We start from the raw sequence: 27,081 nt of genomic DNA, 5'->3' as shown, positions 1-27,081 counted from the left end.
TTAAAACTGTAAAGTACACAGTAATTCACTGCAAGCAAACACAGAAGACTAAGTTGTGCATATGACATTCTTTTACCCAACTACTTAACCTATTCATTAAACCCATTCAATGACAGAGCACTAATAACTGCACTACCTTATAAAATAGAATCAGATGAAAGAAACAATACCTGATTTGGTTAAAAATAGAAACTTTACATAAGAGAATTATTAGCTAAAGTCAGAGAAATTATAGCTTTCATTTATAAAAGCCCTTGTCCATTTTAGTTCATTAAAATAAAGTTGTATAAAACTTTTCATAAGGGATATGATATGATATTAAACATGTCACTATGACTGATATAAAAATTTATATCAACATCATGCTATTTGCCAAATATACATATAATGAGAATTTTAAAAAATAAAGGCTACATCAGTCAAATTTATATCTCAGGGATCCAAATCTAAGTTGGACTTCATTTCTCTGAAACTTTCCTATATATATATCCCAGTAGTAAAATAGATTTGCCTCTAAAATAAAATAGCAAGACTGTTAGTTATTTTAAAGCAAGTAAGAAATGCAGACCTGCCCCTTAGAGAAACAAAGGATAATGTGGACTGAGGTTTACATGTTCAATCTCAGTTTACATACTATAGGCTATATCATTAATTTGTAAGTGACTCTACAATGAGTATGCACATAATACATAAACATTCTATCATCAGTAACCCTAAACAGGTAAATTTAGAACTAAACAAAGCATAACTGAAATTTCATCTCTACCACAAATTACTAAGAAAAAAAAGAAAAAAAAAATCCATAGGCACTGCGATGAATACACTTTTGCCTTAGAGCTAATACTTTAATTTTAAAGAACCGCAAAGAAAAAAAAAATCAAAACTAGTCAGTAACAATGCAGGCTCTAAAAGCAATAAACTCAAAATTAAGTTATAAATAATTTAAAGCATGTCATGAAGATGTATTAATAATTCATCAGATAAATAATTTACTAAATAATCAAATAAATAAATAATGAAATACATAAATAAATCAGCAAATAAATAATTCTGCAAAATAACCTAAACAATAAGTCACCCAAACAAATCACAAGCCTACAAAACTACAATGATTTTCTGGATTCTGATAGTTTTAAATAAGCAAATGTACATAAACTAGATCAATCCTTGTTAGAATTAGAAATATTTTTTAATACTATTGGTAAAATCCTCATCTCAATACATAATAACACATTTTCAATTTTTAAAGGACTGCATTGGATTAGTTCGTATAAATTATTAATATGATTATAATATATCCTGCTCTATATTTTACATATAATATCTTTGCCTAACATATTTTCCCCCAAACAACTGGATACTTAAAATATTCTTAACTTACACTTCTTTTACAAAGCAATACTTACAGGGTAATTGTGCCACTGCCTTTCTGATAGTTTTCCTATCTTCACCAAGTCTTTGGAAATTTTCTGCAGAGATAGAACAGTAAGAATAACCTTAATTATTACAGATGAGATTTCATCGCTAGTGAACAAGGTTTTGTAATTGTACAAAGTAGCAGTGGGAAGTGGACATTATTAGTTGTAAACTACACAAAGTTTTTAGAAGTCTTTACTGGACTAAGTACAAGCTAACAGAGGCTAGCTTCCTCTATTGGAACTGACACACAAGCTGTTACAATTGGCAGGATTTCAGATATAAAGGCAAAAACTTTGAAGGGCAAAGTGATTGGCTGACATCTAATGCTATTCTCAATTTGAGAAGCTCAAAGTCCTTGATAGAATACATGAGATCACTTAACTGTTACAATTTGAATATAATGACAATCTAATTAGAGCACTACAAAGAGTCAAAACACAACTGACCTCATAAATCAGTCTTCGTTGCACATTTAAAGTTTGTATCTACCCACAGTATAGTACTCCTGAAATCCATAAATAGTAGATCCCAAACTATGATAGCCTTTCACACAGAAATAAGAACTCTAAAGTGGGTTTTTTTACACATTACAGATAAATTCAAACAATATAGTACATTTGAAGAGAAGACTGTCTATGGTCCCCAAGTGTAAGGGAAGATTCTAACTTTATCTACACAACTTCTGTGTAAAGGTTCCTCAAACTACAGACCCTTAAACCTGAACTCAACCTAAAAAATATAGCAAATCCTAAAACATCATAAATTGGTTAGAGCAATGGTTCTCAACGGGGGAACAATTTGCATCCCAAGGGACATCTGGCAATGTTTGCATACATTTTTGGTTGTCATAACTGGGAATATTATTGGCATCTAGTGGGTAGAGATGAGGGATGCTGCTAAACACCTATTATGCATAGATGAGACCCCCCACAAAGAATTATCTGTCCTAAAATGTTAATAATGCTGAGGATGGGGAAACCTTAGGTTAGAATAAAATGATTTTTAGTAGTGTATGGTTTTCCTCTTATAAAATAGTACAAATTTGGCTCAGAGATGTAGTCTTTTGTAATTTGTGTAACATTATATGCAGTGGAATACCCTGGAAAAAAAATGTATATCCTTGAAAGGGATATGTGGGAACTCTGTACTTTCTGCTCAATTTTTCTGTGAACTTAACACTGCTCAAAAAAAAGTATATTAATATTTTAAATGTGTATCCTTCACTCATTTCACTAAAGTCATGAACAACTTTCTTAGAATCAATACTAAAAAGAGTCTACAGTAACAAAAAACGTTTTTTTCGTTTTTTCAAAATTCTTCCAATAAAGTTAGTAAGAGAACATTAAAAGTCACATTTATGAGCTGACTTTGTCAAAGTGACTGGCCAAGATATTTAATATTAAAAATTCATAGGGCTTGAAGGGATTATTCAGATACAATATACAACCCTCAATGGTTTGTGGGTTGGTTTTGTGGGTTGTTTCTGTTTTGGGGCTTTGGGGAGGATTTTGTTTGTTTGCTTTTGCCTAAAAGCTACCAAGTGTTTTCTGAAATAATATTTATGATAGTTATTAAAAGCACTTGAGAACAAATTCAGCAATATAGCTAACAAAAACATCCAAAAATTATGTATCATTTTAAGTACTTTCCTTTCAATACCAATTAATCTGTCTCCAGTCTTAAAGTAGATTTTTGTTTGCAACATAGATCCAAAATCTACCATGACACAATGCATGTTTCCTTATATTTGACCTATTACATTACTACATAGAGTATTAAACAATGGTATCCTTTATCAGACAGAATTAGGTCATATCCTTCCCGAACCAAAAAATGTTCTTAAGTTATAATAATATAAAGACTTAAGAGGAAAAAAAAAGGGAGAGAACTCTCCCCATGTAAATGTCCAGAAATAGACAATCAAAAGCTGATGTGGCAGCTCCAAATATTGAGGACCTAAGTTCTTTCCATCTTTCTGCTCTACTACATACTGTTTCTACTCTAAGTTGCCTCATACTCCGACACTATGGGCACCCTCACTAATACATACACGTTGCAGGTAGCAGAAAAAGAAAGGGGAGGAAAAGGCCCACCTTGCTGCCTTCTAACTCCTCTGTGTTATTTCAGCCTACAGCTTATAAACCATAGCTTTATCCTTTGGCCACACCTAACCATCTGGGAGGATAGGAAATGTAGTCTCCAACATTGGTAATAATGCCCAGCTATAATACTGGGGTTGTTCTTACTAAGGAAGACAGGTAAAATGAATTTTGTAGGGCAAATTATAAGTGGAGGTTACAACTCTTCAAAGAAAATGGGAGATACACTCAAAATTTCTCATGAGGGTGGTTCACTGCAAATTATTGGTACATGTACACAGATTTGTGTATGTGTGAAAGAAAACCTAAATGTTTAAGTAAATGTTTAAATGAAGTTAGGGATAATTTCAGAATAGAATGCTAGGTAGTCACTAAATATCACGCTTTAGAATTTTACTGATATGGAGAAGTGTTCATAATATTAAATAAAGAACAGGCTATAAAACATTTCATATAAAATAACCCGTTTTATATAAATATAAATACCAACACACACATATATGTATACACAGTATATATTTTTACATACACATAGGCACATCATATATCTATATCCAGAGAGAGACTGAAATCATATAAAATTCAAGAGAATGGAACTAATCTAAATGATAATAGTGATTGAGGCTTTGGGAACTGTAACTAACTTTCATTTTCCCCATACTTTTCATTACTTTCTAATTTTTCTACAATGAACACATACTATACTTATGACTACTTTTCTTTCTTTTTTAAGATTTTATTTATTTGAGATAGAGAGTGAGAGAGAGAGAGAGCACAAGTGGAGGGCAGAGGGAGAGGGAGAAGCAGGCTCCCCACTGAGCAGGGAGCCTAACGCAGGACTCACAGGATTCGATCCTAGGGCCCTGGGACCCTGACCTGAGTCGAAGGCAAATGCTTAACCAAATGAACCACCCAGATGCCCCACTTATGATTACTTTACATGAAGATTTTGGCCTAGATGAGGAAAAGCACCTTATAAAAGTAATTAGATTCAAGCTTCAATTTACATTTTTACTTAGAATTTGCTTGTAATTAAAAAAAAAAAAGCAGGGGGAATCTATAACTGAGTTGTATCTTTCCCAACTGGGTCAAAACATGTAGGTTTCTCTTTAGTTGGTAATAAGAAGCTAACCTCTCTGTGCCCAACTTGTCTTCAACTTACTAACATTCACATATCACATTTGTCAGCTTTATACAAGTCACTCCTAACCAGATGCTACATCCATCATTCCTAACACTCTACCCTGACATATTGATTACTTTGTTCACATCACTCTGTAGAACTAATCATTCGTACTTCATGCTTCTACAAATCCTTCCACTTTCTATATTTCTCAATTTTTTTCTACTCTGCTGCACATTTTTCTGGTGACTTATATAATGTATACATCTAACAGAAATTACATCTTTCTTATATCTTTACAACTATCTTGCATTGTCTTGACTTTTCCAGAGCTATTACTGGGTATACAAACCATTGTTACATTGGTATTAACTCTATTGTCTATAAGTCTCATAATTTGGAACACCTCGAAATTCTCCACATTTTCTAGAGTGATTCAATTTCCTAAGCCCCTACTGCTATCATATAAAAAATAGAAAAACAGGAAAAAGGCAAGCAATTGATATATTTAAAACTACTAATATGTGTATTGAATGGATGAAAACAGCAAATAAAAAAGTAAAATATATGCTCCCTACACTCTAAAACTTGGTCAAATAAGACAAAGAAACACACATGCGTGCGCGCGCACACACACACACACACACACAGAAGGCAAGGAGGAAGGGAGAGAGAGAGAAAGAAATTCACAACCAAATGTAAAAAGAGGCAAGTGTACAATCAGGACAATATGTACTACCAAAAAATCCGAAAGGTAAAAGCCACAGGCACAAATAATCAGAGAAGACTCTTCAACTAAGACCAAATTAAAATAAGGGTAGGACAGTGGTTCTCAACTCTGGGAGACATCAACCCCTTCAAAGGACTTTTGGCAATGTCTGGAAACACTTTTGGTTATCACAAATGGAAGTCACTAGTTGCATCTAATGGGCAGAAGACAGGGATGCTGCTAACATCCTACAATGCACAGAAGAGTCCCCACAGAAATGAATTATTCAGCCCAAAATGTCAACAGTGCTAGAAGAAGCAGTTGGAGCCAAAAGAAGAGATAGCATTTAAGCAGGATGGAATGACATGAGTAAAAGAATAACTACAATATACAATGTCTTTAATAAACCATAATACGGCTAGTGAAAGAACAGGGGGAAAAGAGATTAGAAAACATAACAGGGCATACACTGTGATGGGCCTACACAGTAAGTCTGACAGACCAAGGAGATAAAGAAAAATGCCTATTATAGTAACAAAAATATAAGAAAGCTGAGGTGCAAAACAGCAACATACTTGATAAGAAACAAAATTGTAGATAGATGGGGACACTGATTTCCAGCAGTATGGCAGACTAGATACCTTGATACTCTTAGAGGTTACTTTTAAAAGTTAGTGGAAAAATCTATTTCAATGAACTGCTTAGCTAGCAAGAAAGTACAGTATTCTCATAAGCCATAAACAAAAGTAGAATAAGCAAAACCAGAAACCACCTTTTATCTTGAGAATGTGTGGTTCCACTGCAGAAAACTGGGCTTACATTTTGATGGCTACACAGGCTCAGGATAGACTCGAAAAGTCTATCAAAAGGAAACACCTTTATAAAGCTGTTATGCCAAAGGGCTACACCCTTAGGTTAAGAGCACCACAAAGATCTCCCTCCTGTTACCCTTTACAGTCATACCCACCCCATACCCCACCATCCCTAACCCCTAGCAAACCCTAATCTGTATTCCAGCTCTATAATTTTGTTACTGCAAGAATGTTTTATCAATTCTCTCAACACAGTATCCACAAAGTGTAACCTCCAAAAGGTTCTCAGACTAAATTCACACTACATATATAATCCAATAAATCTCATATGATGATGTCGTTTGAAGTACTCCTAAACTATTAATACCCCCAGGCATCTGGGGGAAACATAGGCAAATTATTGGTGAAAGAAAATAAGTTCAATACAGGCCTCAAAGAATACAGCAGCTTTCAAAAAACTCTACTCAAATTAAAAAAAAAAGTCACAAAACATACAAAGATACTAGATACAATGAAGGAGTCAACACAAACAAAAGAACAAAAGACAGCAGGATTAGACTACAGATTCTTCAACTACTGAACAGATTATACAATAAAGATGTTCCAATCAACAGAAAGGCTTAAAATATATATATACAAGTTAAATAAATCCTCAAGAAATCAAAAACGTAAGTTTTAATTCGCAGTAAAAGTTAAATAGACTCAATACAAGTAGAGGAAGAATGAGACGTTTAAAACCGATCTAAAATTCAGGTCAGAGAGATAAAGAAAAAATATGTAAAAGCAGCTAAAATATATAAAGAATAGAATAGGGTCTAACAAAATAATGCTGAAACCATCTGTGAAGAGCCATTCTTCAAATTGTCAATCCACTGCAGACAAAAACTGTAAAATTCAATAAAAGTGAATTTCTTTTTTAAAAAATCTTGTGCTTGGATGTCACAAGAATATCAAGTTGTTATTAAGTTTCTAAAAGCTTACTTCAAATTTCTGTCCATAACTCATCATAGACCAATGAAATCAATTTGTAGACCAGCACTGATCTGAAGATCACACTTTAAAGTAGCAATGCTCTAAAACACAAGTAGATGGGGCACCTGGGTGGCTCAGTCATTAAGCATCTGCCTTCAGCTCAGGTCATGATCTCAGGGTCCTGGGATCGAGCCCCGCATCAGGCTCCCTGCTCCGCGGGAAGCCTGCTTCTCCCTCTCCCACTCCCCCTGCTTGTGTTCCCCCTCTCGCTGTGATTCTCTCTGTCAAATAAATAAAATCTTAAAAAAAAAAAAACAAGTAGATCAAGATTAGAAAAGAATTTAAAAGGGAAAACAGAGTATAGGTAACATTCAAATAAATAATGGCTGAAAATTTCCAAGCTTAATTGAAGACACAGTTGGACAATCTAAAATGTAAGAAAAAACAGATAATAAAGATACAGGTAAATACATGGCTATTAACTCATTATCAGTGCAGAGGCTACATCCTCCAAAATTACCGCAACACAATTCCAGACTAACATTTTCTACCATATTTTTTTAAGATTTTATTTATTTATTTATTTATTTGACACACAGAGATAAAGCACAAGTAGGCAGAGCGGCAGGCAGAGAGAGAGGGAGAAGCAGGCTCTCCACTGAGCAGGGAGCTGGACGTAGGGCTCGATCCCAGGACACGGGGACCATTATTTTTAAAAACAAACAACTTGGGCTAGATGTACTCTAAATAAACAAAATAGAAACAAATGGACTCAGTAAAGGTTGCCAGAGACCAAGTTTTAAGAGTTCGTGATTTCCACTCCCAGTAGAAACATTCTGTCCATACTTCCACTAAACACTAAACTCTGTCCATACTGCCACTAACACTAAATTGTGTTTATTAAAGTAGTTATTTTTAATGTATAAGTTTATAAAACAAGAAGAAATACATTCTTATATTAGCACAGGCTAAAGATTATCTTCAATTATACTGAAAATGGGAAGAAATCAGAGAGTGAGACAAACCATGAGACTCTAGACTCAGGAAACAAACTGAGGGTTCCAGAAGGGAGGGGTGGGCAGATGGGGTAACCGGTGATGGGTATTAAGGAGGGCATGTGTTGTGATGAGCAATGGGTGTTATACCCAACTAATGAATTGTTGAACACTATATCAAAAACTTACGATGTACTATATGCTGGCTAACTGAAATAATAAAAAAAAATATACTGAAATGAACAGGATTCCAATTTCCATTCACTGTCCTTTTCAATGTGAAGTGAGCTACATAATATTTCGCCATACTTTACCTATCAAATCCTCTAACCAGAACAGATTCTTTTATTTCTAAATGCAGTTCATTTAAAAGACCCTGCTCAGACATCTAACAGAAATCAAATATAAATTCAAACCTACCTGAAAAACAGAAATTATGGCATCACACCTCCTGAGGAAGAATCATAACTAATATCTGTATAAGTGTTTGGCCATTTTTCAAATGTATGACACTCATCTAATTGAAGCATCACAATAACCTGATGGGATCTTGGTTTTATAGAACAGACATAATAATGGCTAAAAGCTTAAAAAGTGAAAGAACATGTTGAACAGTATCAAAAAATATATAAGAAAAGATATGTAAATTAAATGTAACAATATAAAGAGAAAAAGATATTCAAAATCGAATCAACGGCTGCTTCTTAGCGTCATTTCCCATCACATTCAATTGAAAGGACGATCGCTAGGCATACATAGCAAATAAACGAAATGAAATGATGTATTAACCAATTTGATTCAGTGCCACCAAATTCAAACAATTCAGCAAGATTTTTAAAAACTTAATTGCTTATTGAATCTTCATAAAATTCACATGGTACTACATCTCAGGACATGGAAAAATAATTTAAATAGAAAATAAAACTGAGCTAAGCAGTTAAAACATCCATCTGGTAAAAGTTAGTAAAGGATGAGAAAGGCAGAAAGCCTTTTGAAAAGCTCAGGGGCAAGGTACTTAAATAAGAGGAAGTTTTCTCCAAACTATTCCATAGGTGTATTGATTCAAAGTTAATGCCTGAGCACATAAAACACACAAAACACCCTAACTTTGTGGTTTACAATAAAGGTGGATTTAAGCTGGAAATTCATGGTGAAGTTTGTTGTTGTTTTTCCAATGCATTGTTTCAACCAGACACAAGGGTCACACTATGAGAATATTTGGCCTTATAATTAAAACATTTTTAAGATTTATTTATTTATTTGAGGGAGAGCATATGCACGTGTGCATACACAGGTGCACCATGAGTGGAAGGAGGGGTGGAGGGAGAGAATCTTCAAGCTAATTCCACCCTGAGGGTAGAGCCTGGCGGGGCTCAATCTCACAACCTCATGAGATCGTGATCTGAGCCTAAACCAAGAGTCAGATGCTTAACCGACTGAGCCACGCTGGCACCCCCTTATAATTTAAAATTTTGATAAACCACACCAAGTTTAACTAATCACCAATCTATTCCAATACTAAGAAAAATTAAATATCCCTTAGTGCCTTCTGAGTTTTTATTCAAATTTATGTGTATTCTTCTCAGCTGCTTGAAGTTTTCTTTGTGGAGAGAAAAAGGCAGGCTTTAAAATCATACCTACATATATATACACATCCATACATAGAAAATGTTCCCATAATTGTAAGCTTTTCACTGGTACTTCCTGATCCTTACATAAAACATGGATGTAGATAGGTAAATAAATTTTTAAGGTAATACTAAAAATCAACAGTCTTTTAAAATACTTTAGTAAAAGCAAACCAAAGATCTTTTATGGCATCCATAAAAACAAGCTACAAAGCCAAAATTCATTATAAACATTTGCAAATGGCTTAAAATTGGGGGGAAATAAAGTTTAGTACTTTGCACCTCTTGAGCTTACTATAGGGACACTCAATAACTAATTTATATCTGAATCTTCAATATCTGAAGATTAACATCCTAAGTCAGAAATTAAAAGTTTTCCCACCAAAACACCCCTAATAAGTGCCCCAAAAGGCAACAAAACTCATATACATGGGATACTGGGAACAGAACCTGAAATCGTTAATGGCAATCATTAATTTTCTTCAGCAATGGGTATTATTTTAAAATAATTGTTCTAATTCTTTCCCATTCCGTAATATCTCCCTAAAATTCAACTCAAAAAGAATGCACCATGGTACAAACATGCAGCATGTTTGTACTACTTCCTCACAGAGCCAGCACTAAAAAGGGTACAGTTAAGAGTCTCACCCTTTTGCTCAAACCAGAACCTCATGCCTTTGTTGGAGAACAAATTTTACACTTGAAGGAGAGCTAATTCTAATAAATTTCTAGGTTTAATCAGCTATTCTTTTCCATAAACGCTGAATCCACCAAAGACTTAACTCTACCTTTACACACACCACTAATAAGCTGTTCTTTTACAAGTTTTTAACCAACTTATTTCTTGAATAAAATCTTTAAAATTATATATTGTATTATAGAAAAATAATTGGTAACCATGTTATAGACAACTCTTTTTCAGCAATTAAGGAATAACTCTAGTATTAAATTGCAAATATTAGCAAGAAAATCAAACGGAGATAGTTCATGCCTTGTTCTTACCTAATTATGAAAATTATCTAAAAAGGTTATAGGACTTATTTCAAATTCTATATAGTTAGGAGTCATAACTGTTCATAATTATACATTTGAGCTTAAATTATCTTAAATTAAATATTCTGAATTTAAATTATCTTTAGGAATTTTATAATTAAGCCATTCTTATCATTTGTATTAAGTCCTTTAACAAAAAATTATATCTAATCTAAAATTTTAAGAACTGTATTTTTTAAAATAAAGTCAATTTTCAGTCACCTTTTGATTGGATTGCCATTTACATGTAAGGAAATATGGGTTATTATTTTTGCATTTAAGTTCTAACAAAAGTAAATAAAAATCATTAACTAAAGGTTATTTTAAGTTTTTAAATTTAAATTGGTGGGTTTTCTAAACTTTAGGATAATTTTTGGTAAATGCTTTTTGTTTAAAAATCACAAATTTCCATGTAATTAGAAATGCAATTTTAATCTCAGTTATTTAATTTGTCATAATTTAAATCCAAAGGTATCATGAATAGTTATTATAACTTTTAATTACACTGTATTTGAGACACTTATTTTTATATCACTTTAAGAAAAAAAATTATAGGTCATGCACTATCTCTACTTCATTTTACTGTGAATATATTTTATCACATATGAAAATTGATCCTTATGTTCCAAAAAATATATATTGGATATGACATTACATCCATTTTCTCTCTTCAGTAACATTTATAAAAATTTTCACAGTTAACTTATTCAAAAAATGTGAGTTCAGATTTTAAAGTACATTTTATGGGTAAAGTTCCTAGAATCACTTAGATACCCAAATTTAATTTCCTGAATAGTTACTGAAAAGATTAAACTATTATAATCAAATACTTTTACAGTAATAAAAAGAAATCAATGCAACAAAATGTCCAAATAGGAGAAATATTTTATGTTTCCACTGAAAGCCTAATTATTTCTATCTATTCTAATACACAAAAATAAACAGTTGTTGGGAGTTCTTTTTGATGGCTTTTACTTTTGTGAACTAAGCACAAATTTAGTGGTTAATGGCAGTTAATATAGTTTCTCCACAATTATACACATAAACTAAATAAAATAAATACCTTAAAATAGTTATACTTCTCTCCATAAGAAACCAAGTTAACCAAGTTAACTTCCTGAGCAAAAAGAACTGAAAAAAGAAAGAGCATGCTATACTAAGTGCCATGAAACCTAAATGTAGATAAAACTGTAAATGGAATTCATTAGATAAGATTTTTTTTGAGAAATTTTGGAACTATAAAAAAACAAACAATATTATAAACCTCTACATTTCCCCAACCAGAATTTATAACAAATGGCATTCACATTATGAATTCAAAGTCCATAAATATGAACCTTTATCTGCTTCACTTTATGTATGTTTACAAAAGAGTAAGTAGAGATAAAGTAAAAGTCCACTATTCATCATTCCTAGTGCCATTTCCTTCTTTTCACCTCCTTATTAGCAACCACTGTCATGAGATTGGCATGTATTTTTACATTTCCTACACTTTTATTTACATATTACAATAAGACTCATGTTGTGTATTTTTTCAATTTTCATAAACAGTATACTAAAAATACTTGCTTTTTCATTCAACATTATCTTTGAGATCTACTGATATAGATATACTTCATTCCTTTTTTTTTTTAAGATTTTATTTATTTATTTGAGAGAGACAGAACAAGCTGGGGGGAGGGGCAGAGGGAGAGGAAGAAGCAGACTCCCCGCTGAGCAGGGAGGCTGACGTGGGGCTCAATCCCAGGACCCCAGGATCATGACCTGAGCCAAAACCAGGAGCTTAACCGACTGAGCCACCCAGGCGCCCCTACTTCATTCTTTTCAATAGCATGTGATTCAGTACTCCCTATTATGAAGTACTATTATGAATAGTACCTTAATATGAAGCTTCCTATTATGAAGTACTGAATCACATATGCATACCACATCTTATTTATCCAATCATCCACTAATGGACATTTAGATTGTTTCTAATTTTGCACTATTACAATGCTTTAAGGAACAACCTTGAACAAATCTCTATGTTCACATATAAGAACATGTGAACTTTGTTCTCTAAAGTATGGACATTTTGGATTGAATAATCCTCTGTTGTGGGGGTCTGTCTTGTCAATTGTAAGACATTTAGCATCATCCTTGATCTCTACCCACTAGATGCCTCTCCAGATGTGACAACCAAAAACGTCTACAGGCATTACCAAATGTCCCTTGAGAGGTAAAGATGCCCTGGTTGAGAACCACTGTTCTAAGGTATACATATACATATATTTTATACATAAAATACACATGTATATTTTCCACTTTACTGAATATTGAACAACTGTTCTCTAAACAGCTGTATCAATTTATACTACCATCAGCATATAATACCTCTGATTTCCAAATATCCTTGCCTGAACTTGGTAATGTGTACCAATTTAAATCTTTCCATAAAAATAAATCATTAATTTTCCAAAAGGAGAATGCCATTGCAACTCTTCAAGAAAAAAGGTACATGTGTGCTACTTCCAAATTATAAAAATCCTAACCGTAAATGGAGAAACTGACTTACATTATATTCCCTTCTCACTTTACTTTGCCTTTTTTTGCTAAGTGAATTTTTCTTGACATTGATTAGTATTAGTATACTGAATTAATTCTAACTTTATAAAACTTATTTTTCCTACAATCTTCAAAACCATGATCCTTGGTCCACATTTCTTTAAACTTTCAATATCATACAGAGTTTTAAATAGCTTACTTTCAGTATTTCAACTACTGTCCCCACCTGTGGAAGGTTCCTACTCTAAGACTTCTAAATTGGTCATACCTACATGTAAAAGTAGGCTAGAGATATGCAACTGGACATTCATGATAGAAATATCTTCTACCAGGGGAAGAATGAAGGGGAGTAAATCGGAGGGAGAGACGAACCATGAGAGACGATGGACTCTGAAAAACAAACTGAGGGTTCGGGGGGGGGGGATGGGTTAGTCTGGAGATGGGTATTAAAGAGGGCACATTCTGCGTGGAGCACTGGGTGTTATGCACAATGAATCATGGAACACTACATCAAGAACTAATGATGTAATGTATGGTGATTAACATAACAATAAAAAAATTTAAAAAAAGAAATATCTCCTACCAAACTCCCTATCTATAAAGGAATCTACTCAGCAAATTGATTTTAAACCTGGAAATCAGACTGAATCAAGACAGTGGACTCAACTCACATTGTAGCCTCCATATCTCATACCAAATCCACAGAAATTAGATCTGAAATACATGGTTCTTGATTTCCAACTTCCTGTAAAGCTCAACTGTAATTCCTGCTCATCAGTTCTATGAAACACCTTTACTGTTTTTTAATATAAATTCTACTTTAGGCTAAGCAGTATTGTATGAATTTGCTACTAGCACCAAAAGAACCTTGTCTAAGACAGTGGGACAATGAAATGATTCTTCTGATAATGATTCCAACACTAACCAGATTCAAAAACCAGAAGGTAGACCAGAAACTAAGAGGAATACCAGAAAGACAGAAAACAAAATCTTAACTGAAGTACAAACAATAACAACAACTACTACATTTGCTGCAAAATACAGGAGTTTCTCTGAGAATCCCAAATACAAAAAAGCTATGATATCTGAAGCTAGAGGGAGTCTGAAGGCTTTCAGCAGCACAGAGAGTATGAACATCAGGCAGGCTACCTTCACACCTCTCACCCCCATGCCCCACGGTGAAGCAGCCAGTAAGAGAGGTATCTGTGCGTCTCCCCCTAACCTCCTGCCCCCTAATAGGAGTGTGGACCCTTGATAAACACTTTGTAGAATACTGGTATCCTACCTAAAGAATATATACCTCAACATTTTATTATCAAAGGTTTCTGAGGAAATGTGTAAGATGATCAATCAATGCTTTAGGAAGATTAATCCAGTATCAGTAAGAAGGGTGAACTAAGGGGCACCTGGGTGGCTCAGTCATTTGGGTGTCTGACTCTTGTTTTTGGCTTGGGTTGTGATCTCAGGATCATGGGATCTGCCCCCTTGATGGGCTCTGCACTCAGCAGGGAGTCTGCTTGGGATTCTTTCTCTCCCTCTCCCTGCTGGTGTTCCTGCGCCTGCACGCAAGCTCTTTCTCTCTCTCTCTCATATAAATAAATAAATCTTAAAAAAGAGAAGAAAAAAAGAAGAATGAACTAATGAACTAAGAAGAGGGAAGAATACAGACAGGAAGGCCAGTCAGGAAACAGTACAGGCATGTAAGGACTTGAAATCCAGGGACCTAAAAAGAAAACAGATTCACCTAGGCATATCAGTAAGAATAGAAAGAACCTGTTGAATGACTTGATACTATGAGAGAGGAAAAGATAAAGACTGCTTCATTCATTTATTTTTGTAAAATGTTCATTATAAGCTTTATTACAATATCTTTAGCACTTAGATACCTGTAAATTAAATTATTAAATTAATCTGAGGATAAAGAAGTCAAAAGTAACCCTTAACATTTGGGGCCTGAGAAGGTGGGATGAGGCAAATAAAGAGCGAAGTGTGGAGAGAACACTTGATTTTTCTTTTTTTTTAAGATTTTTTTATTTGAGGGGCGCCTGGGTGGCTCAGTTGTTAAGCATCTGCCTTCAGCTCAGGTCATGATCCTAGGGTCCTGGAATCAAGCCCGGCATCAGGCTCCCTGCTCCGCAGGAAGCCTGCTTCTCCTTCTCCTACTCCCCCTGCTTGTGTTCCCTCTCTCGCTGTGTCTCTCTCTGTCAAATAAATGAGTAAAATCTTAAAAAAAAAAGATTTATTTATTTGAGAGGGCAAGAGTACAGATGAGCAAGGAGGAAGGGTAGAGTGAGAGGGGGAGAGAGAGAGAGAGAGAGAGAGAGTCCCAAGCAGATTCGGCATTAAGTGCAGAGCCCAAGGTGGGGCTAGATCTCACGACCCTGAGATCACAGCCTGAGCCAAAACCAAGAATCAATCACTCAACTTAGAGAGCTATACAGGCACCCCGAAAACACTTGATTTTAAAACACTAGTGATTATTTCAGTTTTAGAAATGCTGAGTTTGTTCTTATGAGGGTTATTTTTTGTGAAAAAAATTTATACCAAACATATTTATAAAACTTCTTAGTTTTGTATAATGAGGTATCTGATATGTGTAGAGAATATGATAAGCATACATGTAATACATACTATAAAGCACAGTAATAAAACAAATATGATAAACTCATCTCTGTCTTAAAAAGTATAATACGAACATTATCTTTAAGTTCCTGGTGTGTTCATCCCCAATTCTAACCTGCCCCACATCCCACATAGGAAATCACTATTCTAATTTTTTTCTTAATCATACTCTCACTTTTCCTTAATGTTTTACCCTTTTTTTGTATAATTAAACAATATGTTTAGTTTTTAACTTGTTTTGAACTTCCCCATTAAAATTAGAATCATACTACAAGGCATACCTTATTTTATTGTTTCACTTTACTATACTTCACAGATACTGCCTTTTTTTTCTTTTAACAAACTGAAGGTCTGTAGCAACCCTGCATCAAGCAAGCTTATCAGCACCATTTTCTCAACAGCTGCTGACTTTGTGTCTCTGTCTCACACTTTGGTAATTCTCGCAATATTTCAAACTTTTTCATTATTATTATATTTATTGTGGCGATCTGTGATCAGTTATTATGACTCACTGAAAACTCAGATGATGGTTGACATTTTTTAGCAATGAAGTATTTATTAATTAAGGTATGTACATTGTTTTTAGGCATGCTATTGCACACTTAATAGACTATAAGAGTATAAACATAATTTTTATAGGCACTGAGAAACCAAAATTATTAATCTGACTTGTTTTCTTGCAATATTTACTTACTAAAGAGATCTAGAACGAAATAAGCAGTATCTCCAAGGTATGCCTGTATATGTGTTTTTTTTTTCAGTGAAGACACACTATTTTTCACTAAATATATGTTTCTAAGATAATCAGTGTGAGTATATGTGGCTATAGGTCATTCATTTGCAGTACTCCATTCAATTCAATATATGACTGTATGAACACATTAATGTATGTACAACTTCTTCATCCTTTCTCTGACTGAAGTATATTTGAGTATTTCTAAGTTTATGCTATTACAAATAATGCTTCTAACAAATCATTCTTGAACACATCTCCTGGTGCACACATACAAGAACTTTATGTACAAACTAGAAGGGAAATTGTGTCACAGGTTATATGCATGTTCAATTTTACAAATAATGCTAAATTATTTTCCCTTTATTATTTTCAAAGAAAAGTTATTTAAATTAGAAAGCCAGTACACCAAAGAACATAAGCAATGTAAAACACATGCCTAATTAAATTTGAATCACAGGTAAGCACTCAAATCCACATTAAAAATAATCATCACCATTCTGTTACTGCCCAGCATTACAAGTTAAAATTATACCAACATCTCACAGGAAATGGTCTCCTCACTCCCTTCTGTTTGCTCAGTGGATACTTTCATCTCCACATTCCACTCTCTTAGACAAGGTTTTCTGGGTAACAATGATAGAAACCTATACAAAGGTACTTAGCCCAAAGTGAAAACTTACATTAAAAAGAAATAAAGGTATCTCACAGAACTGATTAAGTAGAAATTACAGTGGGAGCTGGAAATCAGGTACTACAAAGCTGCCAAGAATTAAAGCAATTCTAATCCTCCGGAACAAAACTTCCTCTCAAAGGTGAGAGACAGTTTGTCTCTGGCAGTGGGCTTCATTCTGCTCTCTGCACACCAGTCTCCTCCACTGTTTCTCTATGACCATAGGCTAACCATGGTTGTCCATGCCTTGGTCATTACACATTTTTCTAGAAGAAAAACCCAACACAATCTAACTTGAATCTTTCCTTCCAACAATTCCAAATTGCTGAAAAACAGCTTAGCCCAGGGGTCTACCTATGGTCCCAACAGCTATATGTACTGGGAATATGAGGGTTCTACTTTACAAACACTATAGAGCTACAGAGGCCTACTCTTGAAGCAGAGGCATCAAGTCTCAGACAAGCGCCTATGATGAACAGATACCACAGAAAACATCTACAACAACCGAGGGAAAATATTAACAGGTAAAATGGATTATAACTATGAGAAACCTAACCATAACTCCACACAACTGACACCTATAATCAAAATAATTCAAAAGTCAAACATGTACATAGCCAGTGGTCATTCTGATAGCAGATATCAGCAGTTTACTCTCTCATTTTTCTCCACCTGCCCCTAAGTACAGTTTGGAGATATGACACCAAAACACAAGTAACAAAAGAAAAAAGAGATAAACATCACTAAAATTTAAAACTTTTGTGCTTCAAAGTACAGCTCATCACTTCACTTCAACAAAGTGAAAAGACAACCCACAGAATAAGAAAAAATGTTTCTAAATCATTTATATAATGATTATATAATAAATGTATTTAGAATATGTAAAGAACCTCAAAATTCAACAACAGAAAGACAACCCAATTAAAAACTGGACAAAGGATCTAAATAAACAAATCTCCAAAGAATATATACAAATGCCCAATAAACACCTAAAAAGATGCACATCATTAGTCATCAGAAAATCACAAATCAAAACCACAATGAAAAATAAAGTCAGCAAAATGACAAAGTAGGGAACTTCAAGTTCTCTCCCCTGACAGAAACACCAAAAAACAAGCAACTATCAGAACCAAGTTGTTAAAACTAGGGAGAACAGGTAAAGATTTACAACAATTAAGAAAAAGACAATTTCAAAAACTTGGCACAGCAGCAACCTTAATCTATGTTCCCAGTATGGAACCCTGCTCCCAGAGACAGCAGAACAGACTTTATTCACAAATCTTGTGAATATCCATTCTCACCTGTCTGGGTACTACCCGAAGGACTGATGCAAGCTGCTCATCTCTGATTCACCTAACTTAGAACTCAAGCTAAAAAGGCAGTAGTCATTTGAAAACATACCAAGCAGAACTGACAACCTAAAGATACCTGGAACAAAAAATTACTATCTAAACATAGAATAAATTACCTAAGGCCCAGGAGCAAATGCTGGGGAGAATTTCTTTGACAAATTAAGAGTATAGATGGAACTGTGAAGACAACATGTATGCCCACAACAATATGTATGCTGAGAAAAGACTGACGATCACAAAGATTCCAGAGTCCTGGTATCGAGCCCCACATAAGGCTCCCTGCTCAGCAGGGAGTCTGCTTTTCCTCTGCCTCTGCCCCTCCCTCCCACTTGTGACCTCTGTCTCAAATAAATAAATAAATAAACCTTTAAAAAGGAAGAAAGAAAAGACGAGACCTGAGAAATCTCTAAGCTTCCACCTTGGACTGATCACTGGGCTCAGTGCAAGCCTGGCTAAGTGAAGAACTGCCCTGACCATCAATCTACAAAGCCTGGGAGAGGTATTCTTCAATTTGTTTGTTTAGAATTTTCTGGTCTTTGTTTTAGTTTCTGGCATTCAAGGCAGTTTCTGTCAAAACACGGGTTGAACACAAACTAAGGAACAGAGAATTACCTGACCATATGTGACTAGGAATAAAGTCTTTGCAAAAAACAAAAAAATTTTTTTGAGAAAAATCATTAAACAAAATGGACTACTAGCGCCTTCAACAGGCAAAAAAGAAACCAAACCTTGAGGAAAAGGGAGACTATTGATTTACAGAGTTATCACATTATAATATTCACACACCCAGTTGTCAACAACAACAAAAAAATCACAAGGCATAGAAGGAAACAAGTATGGTCCATCCAAAGGAAGAAAATTGATAAGAATGCCCCTGAGGAAATCCAGACATCATACTTACTAGACAAAGACCTTAAAACAACAGTCTTAAATATGCTTAAAAGGTTTAAAGAAAACAAGAAAAACAACAAAAACAATTCAGAAAAACCATGTATGAGCAAAATTAGAGTATCAATAAAGAGATAGCAATTATAAAAAGGAACCAAACAGAAATGCTGAAACTGAAAAGCACAACTGCAATGGGGAAAAAAAAAATCACTAGACTGACTCAAGAGCAATTTCAGCAAGCAGAATAATCAGTGAACTTGAATGTACGGTATTTGTAATTACTGAATCTGAGAAAGAGAGAACAGAATGAAGAAAAGTGAACAGAACCTAAGAGACCTGGTGAGACATCAAGCTGACCAACATAGACAATATGGGAGTCCCAAGGGGAGGAAAAGGAAAGGAACAGAATATTCGAAGAGGTCAAAAATCTTCCCGAATTAGATGAAATTGATGAATCTACAAATCCAAGAAGATTGGTGAATGCTAGGTAGAATAAATTCAGAGACCCATTCTAATAAAATTATTGAAGCCCAAAGACAGAGAATCTTTTCTTTTTAAAGATTTTATTTATTTATTTTAGAGAGAGAGAATGAGAGATAGAGAGCATGAGAGGGAAGAGGGTCAGAGGGAGAAGCAGACTCCCTGCTGAGCAGGGAGCCCTATGTGGGACTCGATCCCGGGACTCCAGGACCTGGGCCGAAGGCAGTTGCTTAACCAACTGAGCCACCCAGGCGCCCCAAAGACAGAGAATCTTGAAAGTAGCATGACAGAAGTAACTCATCAGGTAAAGGGAAGCCTCAATAAGATTAACAGCCGATTTCTCATCAGAAAACATGAAAGCCAGAAGGCAGTAGTATAACAAGTTTAGATACTAAAAGAAGAAACCTTGAGATAGCTCATTTTATGTATCAACCTGACTGAGCCACAGAGTGCCCAGATGGTCAAACATTATTGGAGATATGTCTGTGTGGATGTTTCTGGCTGAGGTTAACATTTGAATTGGTAGACTGAATAAAGCAGATTGTCCTCCACAATGTGGGTAGGCCTCATCCAGATAATCAAAGGCCAATATAGAACAAAAAGGCTGAGTAAGAATGAACTCCTCCTGCCTGGCTGCTTTGCCTGGGTCTTCAGCCTTTTCCTGTCTTTGGAGTTGAACTGAAACACTGGCTTTCCTTAGATCTGGAGCTTACCAACTTTCAGACTAAAACACACCATCAGCAATCCTGGTTCTCAGGCCTTCAGATTCTGACTGGAACTACACCACTGTCTCTCCTGGGTCTCCAGCTTACAACTGCAGATCTTGGGACTTCTCAGCCTTCAAAATCACCTGAGCCAGTTCCTTACAATAAATATTTAAGTAAATGTGTGAATGCACTCATGTGCGTGCACACACACACACACACACACACACACACACACACACCCTATTGATTCTCCTTCTCTGGAAAACCCTGCTTAATACAACTGTCAACCAAGAATTTTGTATATGGCAAAACCATCCTTCAAATATAAGACAGAAATTAAGACATTCCCAGATAGGGGCACTTGGGTGGTTCAGTCAGTTAAGCATCTGACTCTTGATATCATCTCAGGTCTCAATCTCAGGGTCATGAGTTCAAGCCCCACATTGGGCCCCACGCTGGGTGTGGAGCCTACTTTAAAAAAAAAGTAAAAAACAAACAAAAAAAAGTTAACACAATTCACTACCACTAGACCCGTACTACAAGTAATGCTAAAGGGAATCCTTTAGTCTAAATGAAAAGCACTAGAACTCATTGCCATATGAATAAATAAAGACCTCCAAAGAAGGTAATCACATGGGCAACCATAAAGGCCACTATTATTGTACTTTTTACTTGTAGCCTCATTTTTTATTTCCTACAAAATTTAAAATAAAAATATATTTTTTAAAATTATAAATCTGTAGTATTGGCATACAATGTATAAAGATATAACCAGAGACAAAAACAACATAAAGGGTGAGAGAATGGAGGTGTTATTGGTGCAGATTTGTATGCAATTACAGTTAAGCTGGTATCAATTTGACCTAGACTGTAATAAATTCAGAACATTAGGAGTCATCTTCATGGTAACCAAAAAGAAATATCTAAAAATATACACAAAAGGAAATGAGGAGGGAATCAAAATGATTCACTACAAAAATCAATTAAACACACACAAAAAAAGACAGTAATGGAGGGGCAAAAAAGGAGTAAGACATACAGGAAACACATAAAATGGCAGAGGCAAGTGCTTCTTTTCTGTAATTACTGTAAAAGTAAGCAAAAAACGTCCAACAGAACTGAAGAATAAACAGTTCCACAAAAATAGTTGGGAGAGTTCAATCCTCTACTTCCCAAAACAGACAAAACATCTGGCAAGAAGATCAATAAGAAAACAGAGGACATAAACAACACTATAAACCAACTAGACCTAATAGGCTATATATAGAACATTCTACAGAATAGCAGAATATATTTATCCCATGTGCATATGGAACATTCTCCAAGGAAGGCCATATGTTACACCATAAAACTAGTCTCAATAATTTAAAAAGACTGAAATTATACAAATTATCTTTTTCTGACCACAATGTAATAAAGCTAGACATCAACTACAGAAGGAAATTTCACAAATACAAGGAAACTAAAATAGTCCTAAACAACCAGTTGGTAAAAGGAGAAATCAGAAATTAGAAATGAATGGAGACAAACACACAATATATCAAAACTTATGGGATGCAGTGAGATCATGCTCAGATGGGTGTTTATAATTGTAAATGCTTACATTAAGAAGAAGAAAGAGCTCAAATCAATAACCTAACTTCAGGACTGAGAAAAAGTAGAGCAAACTAAACACAAAGCTATCAGAAGGAAGGAAATAATAAAGATCAGAGGTAAAATAAACATAAAAGAGTCAACAAAACCAAAAGCTGTTCTTTTGAGATCAATGAAATTGACAAACCTTTAATTAGAAAAAAGAAAAGACACAAATAACTAAAATCACAGATGAGAGTAGAAACATTACTATAGACCTTAGAGAAGTAAAAAGGATCATAAGAAAATGTGAATAATTTTATGCCAACATATTAGATAACCCAGAGAAATGGACAAATTCCTAGAAACACACAAATTACATAAACTGACTCAAGAAGAAAAAGAAAACTCTCAATGACCTAAACCACTAGAGATGGAATCAGTAATAAAAACCTACCAATAAAGAAGACCAGGATTAGATGGCTTCACTGGCAAATTATACCAAATATTTAAAGAATTAACACCAATTATTTTCAAACTCTTACAAGAAACTAAAGAGAAGGGAATACTTCCCAACTCATTCTATGCAGCCAGCATTACCCTGATACTAAAGAGAGACTAAGGCTTCACATGAAAACTAAAGATCAATATCCTTTGAATATAAATCAAAAATGTCCGGGCGCCTGGGTGGCTCAGTTGGTTAAGCGACTGCCTTCGGCTCGGGTCATGATCCTGGAGTCCCGGGATCGAGTCCCACATCGGGCTCCCTGCTTGGCGGGGAGTCTGCTTCTCCCTCAGACCCTCTTCCCTCTTGTGCTCTCTATCTCTCATTCTCTCTCTCTAATAAATAAATAAAATCTTTAAAAAAAAAATGTCCAACAAAATTCTAACAAGCCAAATCCAGCAGAATATTAAAAGGACTGTACATCATGACCAAGTAGAATTTATCCCAGGAATACAAGGATGATTCAACACAACAAAATTAGTCATTGTGATACACATTAATAGAATGAAGGGGGAAAAAAAGCACACGATCATATCAACTGATGCAGAAAATGCATTTAACAATATCCAAATCACCCTTTCATTATAAAAACACTTAGAAAACTAGGAATTAAGGGAACTTCCTCAACAGGATAAAAGGCACTTATGAAAACTCCAAGGCTAACAGCATACTCAATGGTAAAAGACTGAACTCTACCTCTAAGATTAGGAAAAAGACTAGGATGCCCATATATACTACTGCAATTCAACAATCTACTGGAAATTCTAGCCACAGCAGTTAACAATAAAATTTTAAAAAGTAGAAGGCATCCAAATTGGGAGAGAAGAAGTAAAACTATCTCTATTCACATGATCCTGTATATAAAACAAAATTCCAAAGAATCCACAAAAAAGCCACTAGACCAAATAAACAATTTCTGCAAAGTTACAGGGTACAATTTCAAAACACAAAAATCACATTGGGCTCTCTGCTCGACAGGAAGCCTGCTTCTCCCTCTCCCACTCCCCCTGCTTGTGTTCCCTCTCTTGCTGTGTCTCCCTCTGTCAAATAAATAAAAAATAAATAGATAAAGTAAGTGGATTGTTTGGCATGTGAATTATATCTGTTATTATATATAATAACATATAACAACATATATATAATAACATATAATTATATATGTTAAAAAATGGGGAGGAATCCAAGATGGCACAGGAGTAGGAGACCTTAGTTTTGTCTGATCCCAGGAATTCAGCTAGATAGCTATTAAGTCATTCTAAACACCTGCGAACTCAACTGGAAATCTAAAAAGATAATAGCTGCAACTCTACAAATAGAAAAGGGACCACTTTCTGCAAGGTAGGAGGTGCAGAGAAGGAAATCCTATATGGGAAGATAAAGCGTGGGGGTGGGTGGGGGGGAGCCTCCTTAAGCCGACACGGGAAAGTGATACAGCAGCAGTGGACAAACTCGGGACATTTAGAAGTCTGCTCCGGTGAGGGATGTCCCTGCCTGAAAGGCACTCGGGGTAAAGCAGGGCAGAATCCTAGGTGGGACAGTGTGGTCTCTGGATCTCTGGGGTCACAGGACAACCCAGGGTATCTGAGTGCAGCAGAGCTCCCAGGCATCAGAGCGTCAAGGCCGGCTGCAATCAGCAAATTCAGGAGTGGGCTTAGCTTGGGGTTGCCATAAACTGCAAACCGTGGCTGGTTAGGTAACCACTCTCCAAGCAGGGGCCCAGCAGGCAGCAGAACCAGGATGAGACCCACTTTCTACCACGGGAGCAGCGGCCCTCCTGTGCACCTCAGGAGCCTGCTGGGTTTCAAGACTCAAAATGGGGTCGTGGCCTGAGATAAAAAACGCTTGGTCACAGGCTGGGGGAGCACGGAGTGTGGACTGAGACCAGGGAGACAGGAGTGACTGCTTTTCCCTGAGGGCGCACTGAGGAGTGGGGGCCTTGAGCTTTCAGCTCTAGGGCTGGAGATTGAAAGTCTGCCATTTTCATTCTCATCCTTTAAAGCAGCAGGGAAAGCCTTCAGGGAACAAAAGCCACACAGAGTAACCTGGGCCATTTATTAGCCTGACTTCTAGAAAGAGTGGTGCAGTTCTGGCCCAGGCATACAGAATTCATGGTTTTTTCTCATGATTCTTTAGTCTTTCAATTTTGATTTTTTTTCTCTTTCCTTTTTCAACCAATTTGTTAACCTTTTTTAAGTCTTTTTAAATTTTTTACAGCTACATTCTATCCTTTCATTGTCTTTAATTTTATATTATATATATATAAACTTTTTCATTCTTTACAATTTGGGGGTGCAGTTTCTTCAACAAACATACCAAAATACACCCAGGAACTAGTGCATTACTCTGTTCTCTTCACCTGTCTCTTATACCTTTTTTTTTTATTTTTGGTTTGTTGTCTTTTAATTTTCATCTTTACACTTACATTCTATCCTTTCATTGTATTTATTTTTGCACACGTATAAGTTCTTCATTTACAACTTTGGGATCTAGTTTTCTAACAAACAGACCAAAATACACACAGGATCCAGTGTATTATTTTGTTCTGTTCACCTATCTGAGGCCGTTGTTGCCATTTTAGCATTTTCATCTCTCATTCATCTATCCTTCTCTTGAGAGACTGAAAAGATGTAAAAACTCACCTCAAAAAAAGAGAACAAGAGGCAACATTGATGGCCAGGGACCTAATCAGTATGGACATAAGTAAGATGTCAGAACTAGAGTTCAGAATAACAAAATAAAGATACTGGCTGAGCTTGAAAAAAGGGTAAAAGAGACTAGAGAATCCCTTTCTGGAGAAGTAAAAGAACTAAAATCTAATCAAGTCAAAATAAACAAGGCTACAATGAGATGCAATCAGAAATGGAGGCTCTAATCATAGGAAAAATGAGGCAGAAGAGACAATTAGTGATATAGAAGATAAAATAATGGAGAATAAAGAACCTGAGAAAAAGAGATAAACAATTACTGGATAATGAGGGGAGAATTTGACAGATAAGTGATACCAAAAAGCAAAACAATATTAGAATAATTGGGATTCCAGAAAAGGAAAGAGGGGTGGGGGGCAGAAGGTATACTGGAACAAATTTTAGCAGAGAACGTCCCTAATCTGGGGAAGAAAACAAGCGTTCAAGTCCAGAAGACACAGAAAATCCCCATCAAAAATCAATAAAAATAGGTCAACACAACAACATATAATGCAAATCTCGGAGACAAAGTGAAAATCCTGAAAGCAGCTCCAGACAAGAGGTCCACTATCAACACGGGTAGAAACATTAGACTGGCAAGCCAGAAAGGACTGGCATGATATATATTCAGGGTGCTAAGCCAGAAAAATACGCAGCCAAGAATACTTTATCCAGCAAGGAAATCATCAAAATATAAGGGGAGATAAAAAGATTCCAGGACCAAAAAACAAACAAAAAAACTAAAAGAATTCGGGATCACTACACCAGCCCTGCAGGAAATATTAAAGGGGATCCTTTAAGCGAAGAGAGAGGCCAAAAGTAACATAGATCAGAAAGGAAAAGAGACGATATACAGAAATAGTGACTTTATAGGTAATACAATGGCACGAAATTCATATCTTTCAATAGTTACTCCGAATGTAAATGGGCTAAATGCCCCAATCAAAAGATACAGGGCATCAGACTGGATAAAAAAGCAAGACCCACCAATACATTGTCTGCAAGAAACTCATTTTAGACCTAAAGACACCTCAAGATAGAAAGTGAGGGGATGGAAAACAATTTATCGTGCTAATGGACATCAAAAGAAAACTGAGGGAGCAATCCTTCTATCAGACAAATTAGATTTTAAACCAAAGACTGTAATAAAAAACAAGGACACTATATCATAATTAAAGTATCTCTCCAACAAGAAGATCTAACAATTGTAAATACTTATGCCCCTAACATGGGAGCAGCCAATTATATAAACCAATTAATAACAAAAGCAAAAAACACATTGACAACAATACAATAACAGTAGGGGACTTTAACACCCCCTCACTGAAATGGACAGATCATCTAAGCAGAAGATCAACAAGGAAACAATGGCTTTGAATGACATACTGGACCAGATGGACTTTACAGATATATTCACAGCATTCCATCCTAAAGCAACAGAATACACATTCTTCTCAAGTGCACCTGGAACATTCTCCAGAATAGATTACATCCTGGGTCACAAATCAGGTCCAACCAGTACCAAAAGACTA

At 35.3% G+C, this 27,081-nt stretch overlaps 1 protein-coding gene across 9 annotated transcripts in view; it reads right to left on the bottom strand.

Moving 5' to 3' along the window:
* Positions 1-27,081, bottom strand: part of TBC1D5 (TBC1 domain family member 5) — a 579,609-nt gene that overhangs the window by 526,267 nt on the left and 26,261 nt on the right. For all 9 annotated transcript variants that reach the window (XM_027583569.2, XM_027583568.2, XM_027583571.2 and 6 more), the window contains exon 2: positions 1,407-1,469. The gene's annotated coding sequence lies outside the window, so the exon portion shown is untranslated. The remainder of the gene's footprint in view (positions 1-1,406; positions 1,470-27,081) is intronic.

This window comes from Zalophus californianus, chromosome 1 (assembly GCF_009762305.2).
Source record: "Zalophus californianus isolate mZalCal1 chromosome 1, mZalCal1.pri.v2, whole genome shotgun sequence".
Classification (NCBI taxonomy): Eukaryota; Metazoa; Chordata; class Mammalia; order Carnivora; family Otariidae; genus Zalophus; species Zalophus californianus.
This window is presented reverse-complemented; position numbering and strand designations above follow the sequence as displayed.